Source organism: Eschrichtius robustus, chromosome 5 (genome assembly GCF_028021215.1).
Source record: "Eschrichtius robustus isolate mEscRob2 chromosome 5, mEscRob2.pri, whole genome shotgun sequence".
NCBI lineage: Eukaryota > Metazoa > Chordata > Mammalia > Artiodactyla > Eschrichtiidae > Eschrichtius > Eschrichtius robustus.
The window spans coordinates 72,433,802-72,447,849 of record NC_090828.1 but is presented as its reverse complement, the minus strand read 5'-3'; the positions used below and the strand labels follow the sequence as shown (position 1 = coordinate 72,447,849).

The following is a 14,048-nucleotide window of genomic DNA, read 5'->3' as shown; positions in this document are numbered from 1 at the left end:
TGTGCGAGGGCTTTCTCTAGTTGCGGCAAGCGGGGGCCACTCTTCATCGCGGTGCGCGGGCCTCTCACTGTTGCGGCCTCTCTTGTTGCGGAGCACAGGCTCCAGACACGCAGGCTCAGCAGTTGTGGCTCACGGGCCTAGTTGCTCCGTGGCATGTGGGATCTTCCCAGACCAGGGCTCGAACCCGTGTCCCCTGCATTAGCAGGCAGATTCTCAACCACTGCGCCACCAGGGAAGCCCTAAAAGCAAACTTTTAAGTATGTTATAAATGTCAAGCTCTTTGAAAAATTGTTAGTGTACTTAAAGATTTTAAAATTAAAAGTCAATAAATATTACAACTAGAAAATATCTCTTAACATAGTGATAAGCTACATTTTATCCTTAAACTTATCGCCCTTAAGTTTTTTTACACAAATTTTTTAAATGTGTTTTTTTCTGTTGAGATTATCACTCTTCATTCTCCTTCTTTCCTATCTCCTCTCCCACCAAAAAAAAAAAAAAAAAAAAAGCAAGTAATTAGAAAAAGTAGAAAACACTTCGCCACCAATGGTGATCTGACAGTATGACAGTTGAAACTACCGATAAAAGTTACTAGTACAATAAAAATATAATTTCAAATTTTAAAATCATTTAATGACTACTAGTCAATTATTTAATGATATTTTACCTCCTTATAAAGAAAAGTAAACCCCAAATTGCCCTTTTCCTCAATAATTCTTTTCTCCTCTGATTATCTTCTGCAACAAAAGTTTAAAGAAATGTTTATTCAAACAAGTCAACATTTATTAAATAAGGCACAGTATTTTTAAAACCTTATGATATAAAATATTTAATTAAATACAAGCAAAAACTTCTTAAAATACCTCGCTAGGTAACTGAACTAATCCCTCAGAATATCAAGTTTATTAAAAATCATTCAACCTTGATGATGTAATTTCATCTAGGGGTCAAAATCCCCACATTACTTTGTGCTAAATCATACCTTCTTTTGGTGGTTCTAGCTAGGACTAGGTCAAAAACCCAAAAACTACAACTTAAAAGCTTTCTTTGAGAAATCTTTAAACCTAAAAGTAATCAAGTTCTAATGCATACTTTCACTAATTCAAGGAGATAAGACAAAAAACTGAACTTTCATGCAACTGTGATATCCTATATCTTGTATAGTAACACAAAAGTAGCAACAAAGACATTAACAATTGCAGTTGAGCTGGGAGTGACTGTTCTGTTTCAATTCAATGACACCACTAATGGCTTCTTAGCAGCTCCATGAAATCAACCAGCTGTCAAGTTGATGCATCAGAAGGAACAGTTATGCACTCCCTTAAGAAAAAGCAACACATCAGGATGTTTGGCAAAACATCTGCTCCTTTACACTGCAGTTCTATAATAAACATGCAAACAAAGAAATGGGAGAAAGGGCAACAGAATTAAAATTCCAAGGTTTCCATTACAGTCTCATATGCATTTTAAATAAATGGCTTATAAAAATAAAAACAAATTTCTGCCAAATTGAATACTTTTATTTTAAATCTTTTGAAAATGCAAAATGTAATTACTCAGATTCTTCTAGAAAGGCAAAACCTACACACAAATCTTTCCATTTTTAAAACTGAGAGTAAACTATAGTTACCAAGTAAAACCTTATTAGTGTTATGCACAAAATCAAAAATTAATACTAAAATATATCCTTCTTTCATTTAATATGTATTTAGTAACTTATGCCAACAGTATTCTATTAAATGCATTTCCAAGACTGAAGAGTCTAAAAATATTTTCCAGTAGTTTGAAAGAGTAAATGCTGCTACACAGTTCAGCCCTAGTTTAACATATAATAACAGTAAATATACTATTCTCTGTATTTCAAAATATATATCTACTCCTACTTCTCTCCAAACCATTATATGAGTACAACAATATTAAGTTCTTACAAATAACTTCCTGTTTTAAAGCATACAATTTGATTTTCTAAAAAAAAGAAAAACTCTTGTCATCACAGGCTTAAAATAATTTTATATTCAACCATTCATTTCAAACATTTGTAAAATCTTACTTTTTTCTATCTGAAACTTACAAGCACCTCAGTGTGTCTAAGTTATTGATTATGCAGCACAGTGACAATATGTACAGTGTTTACAATAGGTGTGAGACATCAAATGTACTTAACTACCATTTTCTTAAACTGCTTATCCTCTGTTGCTTGCCATTTATAATCTGCCAAATCTTCTAGTCCTTTGTTGCATGTATAATTTAGAACCATCTGTTCTATGTGCTTTTAACTATTTAAACATTTTTCATCTACCTACAACTCTCATAAATGGCAGGCTCAATTCAGTCAAGCTTTCTATATAGCGTTTTACATAAAGCAAATTCCTAAATAAATAGCATAGCAGATAACACCAAATAAGACTGCTACAGAGATAAAAGCATACAACATAAGTTTTTATGTGTTAGACAAACCTTTTCAATGTACTCAGAAATGTTTCTATTAGCTTTTTTTTGAGTTAACTGTAGTCAATGTTTTTCCCCAACCCAGAAGACAAAGAGAATGCAAATTAAATAGACAGTTTCATGTCCTTGTTAGAAGAGAAGTAAATATGCTGACTGAAAATGACTACAGGAGACAGAATTCCACTTTCCCATTCAATTTACAGTGCCTCTTACTTATATACCAGTCAGTGTATCACTAAGTTTGATCATGTGACCAACCGAACTTTAGTGAGGTGAAAAACTATTTTAGACAAGCAAATTAAAACACCAGTTTTCATTGTTTATCTTTTCATAATGGTTGACAAAGGGCATATAACTTGAGATTATAAAATATATTTTAAAATCAATTCTGCCTTTTAAATACTAACTACATTTTCACCAATAGTTTTACTTAATACTGCTACTAAATTTTTAAAGTATCCAGTATCTCCAGGTATTTTCAATAGTTGTATCTTTTCAAATGTAAAGGCATATGTAAAAAATATAAGTTAATTACAAAAGGGGATCTAAGTCATCTAAAATAAGTATACGTAAATATTAACCAAGCTGATTAAAGACAAATCCACAGAAGAGAGTCGAGTAAATAAGAAAGGAAACATGCTAATTAAAAATAACATTCAAATCCTTTAAAGTATAAGAAACATGCAGACAAAAGCTAAGTGAATACCAAAGGACACTATAAAAGTTTCCACCATTTTTTTGCACATAATTTTCCACCTGTTACCAAAACATAAAATGTGCAGGAACTGAGGGCTCACTTTGAGAGAACACAAAAATAAGCAGCACAGCTTATCGTCAGCCTGTTAAGTTACATGGTCCTTTACATGGTCGCTTAAAACAGGAAAAAAATTAAGCGAACAATTTACTCCCGGGAAAATTTCTCCATAAAGTTTACATGACGTCACTGGACCCCCTGAACATTCCCTAAACTTTAAGTCTTACCCAGACACACTTTTCGACTTTCTAAGGCTTCTTTCCATTCCTTAAAAAATAAGAAAAAAAAAAGAGGGACTTGGGAATAAAAATTGCCCAAGATGGCGAAACGCTTGTTGTTTAGAGGGCAGAGGGAAAAAATGGAGGATATTGTAATATACACAAAGGGATAAATTTCAACAACTCGGCCAAGGACTGCAGCTGCTTCTCTCTTTATAAGGAAGCAACACACAAAAGATAAATACAGAGGGACAGAAAAGAAGGGAAAATCTCCCAAACAGCAGGGCCAGCTCTGACTCTCCGAGCACTTCCTTCCTTTCCCAAGTCCCAATTCTAGGGTTCGTGGAACTACTTTCAGAGGAGACGAGCCGCGAAAGGGAAGGGGGAGGGGGAGCAACAAGAAGACTAGAAGACCGAAGAAGAGTTGAGAGCAGGGGGCAGCTCCCGGGGAAGAAGTGCTGGGAGACAGACAATACTGTCGGAAAAGCTATGCTCCTCTAATCCTCTGCGTACTGAAACAGACCTTCCCAGGTATCCAGATCTTTTCCCAGTCCCACCTGCCCCCCCCCCCACCCCGCCCCACCAGCTCACTTTCTGTAAACTCCTGAGCTCCAAGCTACTACGGGAGAGAGAGCAAAAGAGGCCCGAATCGGGGGTGGGGTGGCAGGCGCAGCTAAGCAGTCCTACAGGGAAGAGGGGGCGGAGGCAAAAAAGGGCAGCAGTAGGCGGACGGGGGTTGGGGGGGGTATCTTGAAACTACCCCGGCGGGGATGGGGGGAGCAGCGGCTATTCCCGGGTAGGAACGGCGATCGCAACATTGCCAGAGGTTATTTTTTTTGAGAAGCCAAACTGTTGGCGGCGACCTGAGCGCTGGAAGCCGAAGGGAGGAAGGACACGCGAAGCCCCGGCGGCCGAGCAGGGCGGCCGGCACAAAGGAGGCGGACTCGCCACGGCAGCGTCTGCCCACGCCGGCGGAGGCACGGCCCGCGGCCCTGCTAGACCGAAGTCCCGCACCGGCAGCTAGGAATAAAGTTTACATTCTCCTGAGACCGCACCCCCCCCTCCCACCCAGAACCGCGCATCTCCGCGTCCTCCTCCCCCAAACTGCACTCGGGACCCCGAGCACCACCCCAGCCTTCCAGCCAGCACAACAAAGAGACAGACCGACCGGCGAGGGTAAACAGCCGCGGCAGGGCGAGCAGGGCGGGCAGGGCGGGCAGGGCGAGCGCCTCGAGATAAGCAACTCTGGAGTCTAACCCGCTCTCTGGAGCGTAGTTTCTCCTTTTCGGTTTCAACCGGCTTTACAATATTTGGAATTTTCATCTTCACCCGCACCCCTCACACCCGAGGATTTTGAACTCACCTTTACTTTCGAACTGAGAGTTGCGGTGGATGGGATTTTTGCCTTCCCCAGATGGTTGAAGGTTACGATTTTTGTTTTTGGAAACCCCACCACCTCCTTATTTCTATTATTATTTTTGCAAGAAAAGTATAAAGAGAGTTGGAGTGGAGGTGAGATTTGTGATCGGGAAAGCCCTGGACGCCCTCCTTCTCCGTCTTCCGCCTCTCTCTCTCTGATTAGTTCCTATCCAGCAGCAGATTGAAGCAGGAGATGATTCTTCTCAAGGTTTGTTCAGCAGCTTCACTTCTAGGCGAAGGCTTCATGAACCAAGTGACGTCAACCAACGAGGCTTCTCTCTCTCTCCTCTCTCTAACAATGAAAGTTGCTGTTAACAAGGGAAAAAAGAGAATTGTTTATACCATTTCAGTTCCAATAATAAATGACCTATCAGCTCCTAAAGTAGCCAGGGGAGGGAGGGGGTTGCTTCTTCCTCCCAAGAATCCTGTAGCATTGAGTTTGCAGCGATCCTTGTCCCAGGAAAAAGTTAAGGAACTCAAATGTTTTGTTTTGCTTTTAAAAGTAGAGAAGACAGAAAATAGGATTGAAAACGTAATTAAAAAAAAAAAAGTACACTGGCGAATAGGGAGCATATATTAACCATTTCTACCTAAACTTTTTTGTCTGTAAACTCAGAATTTGGTTAAAGTCTAAAAGCCAACTAATGTCATATGCCAAAAATTCGTGGATGTTTGGAACTCAAAATAAAATAAAAAGCTGGACGCAAAATGGTCCCGGGGTAAAACGCTACTGCCCTGACACCGGCAAGTTAAGCTGCTGTAATGTTTATGGATTGAGTTAAAATTTAAATAAAACGTTAAATAGTAAATCATTTTAAAGTTATAAGTTAGAACTGTAAAAGGTAACCTCAATAGTTTCTCCCCCCAGCTTCTGAGAGGGAAAAAAGAAAGGGGGGGAGGATAGCTAATTGTACGAATTAGAACACTTAAAAAATCAAGTTAAAACTGGGTAGCCCATTGCTCCATCTTTAAATTACACACAAGGTATGCTATTTGTCTATCCCCAGAATTTCTTCCAACTTCCTATTTTTTACCCTTCCATTTTCTCCCACCAATTTCAGCCTCCTGAAACCAAAAAAGTTAAAGGTGAAGTAAACCCAATTCCCTCCTGCGGCACACCACCCTGTAGCTTCCTAAAAATGATTTTTTTAAAAGGGCCTTAACCTTGGTAACGCATTACCCAAGAAGATAAATAATTAAACATTTTTTTCATTGAGGTAGTGTTTTTCCCCTGGAACACATTAAAGTCTCAAAAGTTCATATAATTAAAACTTGCATAATTTAATTTTCAGGATAAAGAGCAAGTGAAAGGCAAGCTATAGAAAATTAATTTGACCATATATGTATATTTTGTACATGCATATGTGGATAAATGTATCTTAAAAGATGCTATTGTTTTATGTTTCCTCTTCAGCCACTGGCTGTGATTTTAATTGTGCTGGAGGATCTTCATTAGTATTAACACATGGGGAGATTTCACAAAGCTGCTTCATTAAGAAAAAAAAAAAGCTTGGCAGACTAGGTCTTTTTGCATGCACTGAGAATGTCAGCCTTACCTCGGTCATTTGTAACATAATAAGTGCAAGTACAATGATTGCAATGCAGGAGCGCTGGGGGGAAGGGCAGAAATACTGCCTGTCTAATAGGGATATCTGAAAAGAAGGCTGCTCATTATATAGTAAAATGTATGCTAAAAATTAGTGAAGATGATGTCTCAGGAGACTGATGCTAAATAAATTAATGTGCTGATATGTTTTTAATTATTATTTTTGTAGTAGTTTATTTCATTCTCAGGATTCACATTGAGCAGCAAAGCTGTGCTAGCACTTATTGATTTTTTTTCCCTGCCACATTCCCGGAATACAGATTTTAATCATTTCACTACACCACACTCAGTAATTTCATTAAAAACTGGAAACTTCCATCCCCAGAAAAGCATTTAATTTCAATGACATACAATTTCAGTCTTAGCAGAAAACTGTCTCTACAGTAAAAGCTGGCCTAAGGTTCAAATGCATAATTTAATCCTGAGTTTTCCATGCTCTGCATTCCTTTGAAGCTATAATTTGAGTAACTACCTAATAACTGTAATAAGGATAATAATTTCCTTATAATATATTATTAACTCATATTTAATTAACTCAGAGGCCAAGCTCTGTACATGTATGACTGGTCAACAGTTCCACAATATCAAAATTTACTAATAATGTTACAGAAGAAAAATACAGACTACAACAAGTGTGGAAAGCCAGCATTTACATATTACCTTAGCAAAGTAACATATAAAAAAGTTCATGCATTTTATAGAATAGTGGTCATTACTCAAGACAGTATTTTAAAATATTTGGAAGTAAACAAGACAATTCACTGATATTTCTATATGTAAATAAAGTATTTTAATATTAATATTTCAACAATCCATTTCTGACATTTTGCCTAATCACTAGCATTACTGTTGAAAATATTCAATTTTGAAAGGATAAAAAGAAATAGCTAGATTCAAATTGTCTCAATTTTCATAAAGAATTCTCTTAAAACATTTCTCTTGAAATAAAGTTGTGGCAAACTTGAATAACTTAGATGACTAGGATGTATCCTTTACTTAAATACTTTAAACAGTATACTGCAAAGCATAGTTCAATTTTTGGTTCCAATAACATTTTGAAATAGTACTGGGTTTGAAGATGGCACATTGGTTTTCCAAACAATAAGTTTCATAAGAATATGTAATTTACATTGCCTAGTTTTTAGAGAAAAAAACCAGTGGGGGAAACTATTTAACATAAGAAAACTCATTTAGTAATTTAAAGTTTGGATATATGCCTAATCAATAGAAAAAATGGTTCACAGATAATGAAAGTGATTAACTTATAGAAAAATTCACATTAAAAATTCCTATCATTCTCCTGGGAGACTTTAGAACCACAGTTCAAAAAACTTTTTAAAGAGAGTGTGTGTATGTATATATATATATAATTTAAAATTGAAGCCACATATAACACAAAGTTGTCTTTTTCCTTGGTTGAATGATGAAGTAACTTAAAACAAAATAAGACTTAGTGTCATCAAAGGTTAGAATAAGGGATAAAACTGGTGATAATGAAGAACTTGATCTTGGTGTCTTTAAAATATATTAAAACTATATTTTTATTCTCATCAGGGCTCTTTACATAGTTTGAAAAATATTTTTGCAACATTCTTAAAGGTGAAATACCATTAAATGAAAATCAATAATTAAAATAGTTGACAAATGAAAAACTCACAGATTGATATCTAAAATTCATAAAATGAATTTCTATATTTCAATAAAAAAAGCTTCAATTTTTATATTAAACTATATCTTTAAAACAATTTGTTGTTATTTGGTAATTCAAATATATTAATTATCCAATTTAATTAATCTATACCTTTAAAACTGATTTTTAAAAATAATGATACACTAAAAATTTGAAACTGGATTACTCCAGTATTTGATACCCACTTACTAAGAAGTTGTGCCTAAATTATTTTTTAATATGATTCCTTCCCTTTTTCATGTTATCACATTTGATCATTTCAGAGATGACAACATAATCATAGAGTTGAGGGGGAAAAAAAAGAGAAAATAATCACAAGTTTTAAAGTAATTTGTCTCCCATAGCACTTAGTCTTCTACTTAAGATCATCATCTAAATCAATACCTGATCATGTACAGAACTGTAAAAGAATTTAATGATCAAATAGATCTTTTCCAATATAACATAATTATTTCTGAAATTCTATGTGATACATACCTAAACTAACTACTAATACCAATAATTTAACTAAATTTTAATGCCATAAGCTAATTATTCCACCACTATAGACTAAATTGTTGCACTTTATTCTATAAAGCATCATCTATTTTTAGGACCAAGACAGAACTTCTTAAACAGGCAGATACAAAGATGGACAGGTATTTCATTTACTACTGTAGGTATTGTACATGGACCTTCAAAGAGTAAGGAATTGCCATGGATAGAGAACAAAGTCTAGGCTGACTACAAACTACAAAAAGCCAAACGAAGGAGAGATCTTAATAGTAGAACAAGCTGGCCACTGTCATGTCTTGTTTCTGTTTCAATCAGTACAGACTAATGAAGCTTTATTTGTTTTCATTCACTGAACAAACATTTGAGTGCTTGCTGTATGCTGTGCACTCTGCTAGAGGCTGGAAAAACATGAAAAGCTCACATTCTGGTTGATGTTGAAAGTGTGAAATTCCTGGGAGATTAAAGACTCACAAAAATCACATTATAAAGATACAAATAATAAAGTTTTGTGAGAATACAGAGGATGGGGCAACTAATTCTGACCGAGTCTATAAAAAGCTTTATCAAAGAAATGCCATTTGAACTGCATCTCAAATACTGAGAGCTTACCAGGCAAGGAAGGCAAGAGCAGATTCTAAGTGAAAGAAACCATAAATTTAAATGCAAAGAGCTACTAGGTGTGATGTCCATCCACTAGTGAGAAATTCATTGTAACAGGAATATTCAGTGTGAGGTGTGGAATAACAGGAACTAAGGAGGAAAAGGAGGCTAGGACCTGAGAGTGAAAGGCCTTATGTACCATGGTTGAATTTATCCTGAGAACCAACAAAGGTCAGCAAAGAAGTGACATGATCAACCTTATTTTTAGGGAAAAATAACTGTGTAGGCAGTGCAGATGATAGGCTGTAGTATGAAGAGATTGCTTAACAGCCCATGAGAAAAGGGGTAAGAGACAGTCGTATTGGAGGTTTAAAGCCAGACATTTTTGAGGTAAAATGTGGATTTTGTGACCAACTGAAGACAGAGTTAAAGGAAAGGAAGGACTAAAGGAAAACTAGAGAGGTTTCTGGCTTAGGGAACTGGGTAAATGCTGCAGTCATTTAGTAAGGTCCAGAATACATAAGGTAAAACAAATCATAAGGTAGTCTGGAATTAGACCTTGAATTTATGCTTTATAAGTTTTTTGTTGTTTTTTCTGCCACGCTGCGCAGCATATGGGATCTTAGTTCCCTGACCAGGGATCGAATCCGCACCCTCTGCATTGGAAGCGCAGAGTCTTAACCATTGGATCGCCAGGGAAGTCCCCATAGGTCATTTTTAAATGGGATTATTAAAATCAACTGGACAGCTTTTTCAAAATATACATACCCAGGCCCAATATCTAGAGATTCACTAGGTCTGGGTGGGGGCCTAGTATTTATTTCCTTTTTTTTTAAAAACTCTGATGGTGCTTCTAATAAACACTGCTGATTAAAAATGCTGTTATGTGACTTCCCTGGTGGTTGGTGGTTCAGTGGTTAAGATTCCACCCTTCCACTACAGGGGGCATGGGTTTGATCCCTGGTCGGGGAACTAAAATCCTGCGTGCCGTGCCACAAGGCACACACCACCACAACCACCCCCCCAAAAAAAAAAAAAAAAAAAGAACGCTGTTATAAGCACAAGTTGGTTATAAAATTCATTTGGAATAAAAAAAACAAGAAAAGCCCGGAAAACTCTGAAAAAGAGCATTGGGAGTAGGGGGAGGGTATAATATCAGATATTAAAATATGCTATAAAGGCTTAATAATTTAACAGTGGCATTGGCACATGAAATAAAAAGACCAATAAACACAATAGAAAGTTGAGAAATTACCCAAGTGCATATGGAAATTTAACTTAGACAAAAGCTGTATCTCAAAGCAGTAAGGAAGAGGTGGACGTTTTCATAAGTGACGTTGGGATAACTGGGTAGTCATAAGGAAAATGACGAATTTGGATCTGTTCCAAGAATAAATTTCCAAAAGATCAGATATTTAAATATAAAAATTTGAACCACACAAGTACTAGGAGAAATTATGGGTCAATTCCTCTATAGTTGGAGAGTAGGGAAAACGTTCCTAACAACGGTCAAAACTAGATGCAGTAAAGTGAAATATCGGGAAATCTCAATATGTAAAAATAAAAAGCTTTTGTATTGTGAAAAAGAAAAAAATACTGCAAGTGAAGTATAAAGACAAATGAGAAACTGTGAAAAAAATCTGTAACATATCAGAGATAATTTAATAACCCTACATATAAAGAGTATCTAAAAATGAATAAAACACCAACACCCTGAGAGAAAAATGGCAAGAGATATGAACAGACATTTCACAGGAAAAGAAATGCAAATGCCCCTTAAATAGAAACATTCTCAACCTTGTTCATAAGAGAAATGCAAATTAAGAATCACTGAGATACTGTGTCTCGCCCAACAAATTGGCAAAAATCCAAAAGTTTCACAACACAGCCTGTTAGTGAGGCAGTTGTGGGGAAAAGGAACACTCTCAAATATTCTTTGTTAGAGTGAAAAATAGAAAAACTCCAACGAGAGAGAATTTTACGGTATCTAGCAAAGTTACATATGCATTTATTTTGTGTCTAGCAAATCCCACTTCCAAGAATCTGACCAAAACTGAAAAAATACAAAATAAGTATATAAGAAAATATACATTGAAGCACTATTTCTTATAGCAAAAGTCTGCATGAAAATTAATAGAGAAACCTCACTAAAATGGAGTCTGAAGGCCAAAAGAGGGAGCCCATGTACCAGTCAAGGTCCATACAGATCCCAATAGGAAAAGACATACCATGCATCTCCAGCTGGAAGTGACACTGTTTTACTTACTACAAATGCCAGCAGAAGGAAGAAAGATCTCTTCCGTGCCTGGCAACAGCTCAGCCAATGAAACTGTCACAACTCAGCCAATTAAGAGCCATTATACTTTGAATTCCCAGTTTCCTCCAATGGACTTTTTGTTTATCAACGTCTTTCCCAACTTCCCCTTCTCCTCTATAAAAGTTTTCTTTCCTTTGCTTTATTGGACTTGCATGTGGTTCACATAGTTGCATGTCACGAATTGCAATTCCTTGCTGCTCCCAAATAAACCCATTTTGCTGGTAAAATAACTGGCCGTTTATTGTTTTAGGTTAACATCTGGAAATAACACAAATGTCCATCATAGGGAAATGGCTGAATTAATTACGGTACACACAGCGAAGTACTATGCAATTTTTAAAAAGGAATAAAGAATATATGGAATATAAAGTATTTCACTGTCAGCTCCAGTATTTTGTTAAGTAAAAAAAATCAAAGTAGAGAAAAGCATCTATGGCATGCTACCATTCATCTGTATATGTATTTCACTTTTTAAATAAAATGAAAAGTCAAAACATTAAAACACGTGGTTACCTGTAAAAAGGAAAGGAGCAGGGTAGTAAAGATAGAATAGTAGGAAGGTTTCTCATAAAAATGTGACTTTGGAAACATAAAATAATTTACATAAATATAAAACAAAAATACATTAAATTTTAAAAGCAATCCCGTCTAAATGAAATAAATGAACTTAATTGTATATGGAGTTGGTGGCATAACCATACAGAGAAGAATATCCTAAGTGACTTTAAACACAGTAATTTTTTAAAATCACATACAAACACAATAATTTAACAGTACTTTCCTCATAGGATTTAAACTAAGAAAATGAACTTTAAAGAAGCAACAAAATAGGAACTTAATTTGTTATCATTAGCCATAGTTTTGTGGTATTATTGGTGGTGTTATTGTCATATTATTGTATGCATAGACTGAGAAAAAGCAAATGGATAATTAAGTTGGTGTTTTTGATGTGGGACAAAAAAGAAACACATGTAAAATCAATGAGTTACATAAAAATTCTGTGATCATGAATTTGAACTGGATGTATTAGAATGAACTCATCACATATTTTATATTTAAAAATATATATTTCTTAGTTCTGCCCACTGTAAATGCCTAAAAACAGGGACTACTTCAGTAGCAACAAGCACATACTTATGTTTCCAATTAGGGACACTAAACATCATTTGCCCCTGAAACAAATTCCTTGAAGCAAAGGTTGATTCTAGGTTTGGGATAGGTAATGGCCAAGATAAGCCTAAAATACCCTATCATACCTTTAAGCATGAAAACTATCAAAGATTATTGGGGTCATATAAAAAGGACTTGAGAGTAAATTTGAAGAACCCAACTTGAATTGGCTCCCACTGGCCAAAGATGAGACAATTTGAACTTGTTAAGAATAACTACAATAGATTGAAACATAACAAATATATCTTAAGACATGAGTTCATAATGATACTTAAGAAACACATTGTTCACCTTTGAAGAATGCTAGGGAACCAACTCATTACTTTGAAAACTGGTAAATAAAGGAAACAAATTAAGACTTTATTCAACATTTCATATCAAATGTACCTTAGGAAACTTAGTTTGAAATTGTGTTTGTATGTATACATATATATGTATGAATGAAGGTCTGTATATGTATTATATGTATATATGTATGTATATGTACATACGTATATATACATATATATATATATATCTTAAAATTTGAACGTAAGTTTTTTTTTTTTGATGAAATGTTATTGGCCTGCACTAACAGTTATTATGATCAAATGTACAATTTACCTGTGAGTTTCAAGGCAGATAAAACAAAGAGGGAACAGGATACTATTCTGGTCTGGTAAATAAGAAAGTAACCAATTCAATAAGACAAACTTAAAACATTGGAGTAAAATATCAAAGTTTTGATGTAATCTTATAGCCAATGCATAGACATCATTTGTATGGTCTTTCTTATAGCAATCCTCCATAAAAGCCAAGGGCATAATGATGAATATGTTAAGTCGATTGCATTAAATCAATTAACAAATCAGTCACATAAGGCTGTGTAGATTATGCATGGGACCACTCCAGGGGCAGCAGTGTGATGAATCCAACTCATACAAGCACATACTGTCAAAAATTAAACCTTTAGGAATTCTGCAAGCTACTAGTTAAACACAGCCATTACCAAAAATAAATATTTTCAAACTTATATTAAAAACAAATAAATACAACTCATCACTTCTTATTTTATTATGCTTTACTATTATCGATGCCCTTGAGGTTATTTATGTCCATCGTAGCATGCAGAAAAAGCTATACAGTAGTGTGCAACTGCCCATCTCTTCCCAACTCTATTACCAGTGATATCACATTGGTAGCTTGAAACAGACCACAGTGGGAATGTTTACAACCTAGAAATTGGCAAATGCTACAAATCAGGGTGTAAGCTTAATGTTTTATTGATAGTCTAGACCAGGGGTCCCCAAGCCCTGGGCCACAGACTGGTATCAGTCCATGGCCCATTGGGA

At 35.6% G+C, this 14,048-nt stretch overlaps 1 protein-coding gene across 15 annotated transcripts in view; it reads right to left on the bottom strand.

Moving 5' to 3' along the window:
• BAZ2B (bromodomain adjacent to zinc finger domain 2B) overlaps positions 1 to 14,048 on the bottom strand; it is a 383,609-nt gene that overhangs the window by 282,699 nt on the left and 86,862 nt on the right. For all 15 annotated transcript variants that reach the window (XM_068545042.1, XM_068545028.1, XM_068545035.1 and 12 more), the window contains one exon: positions 4,784 to 5,147. The gene's annotated coding sequence lies outside the window, so the exon portion shown is untranslated. The remainder of the gene's footprint in view (positions 1 to 4,783; positions 5,148 to 14,048) is intronic.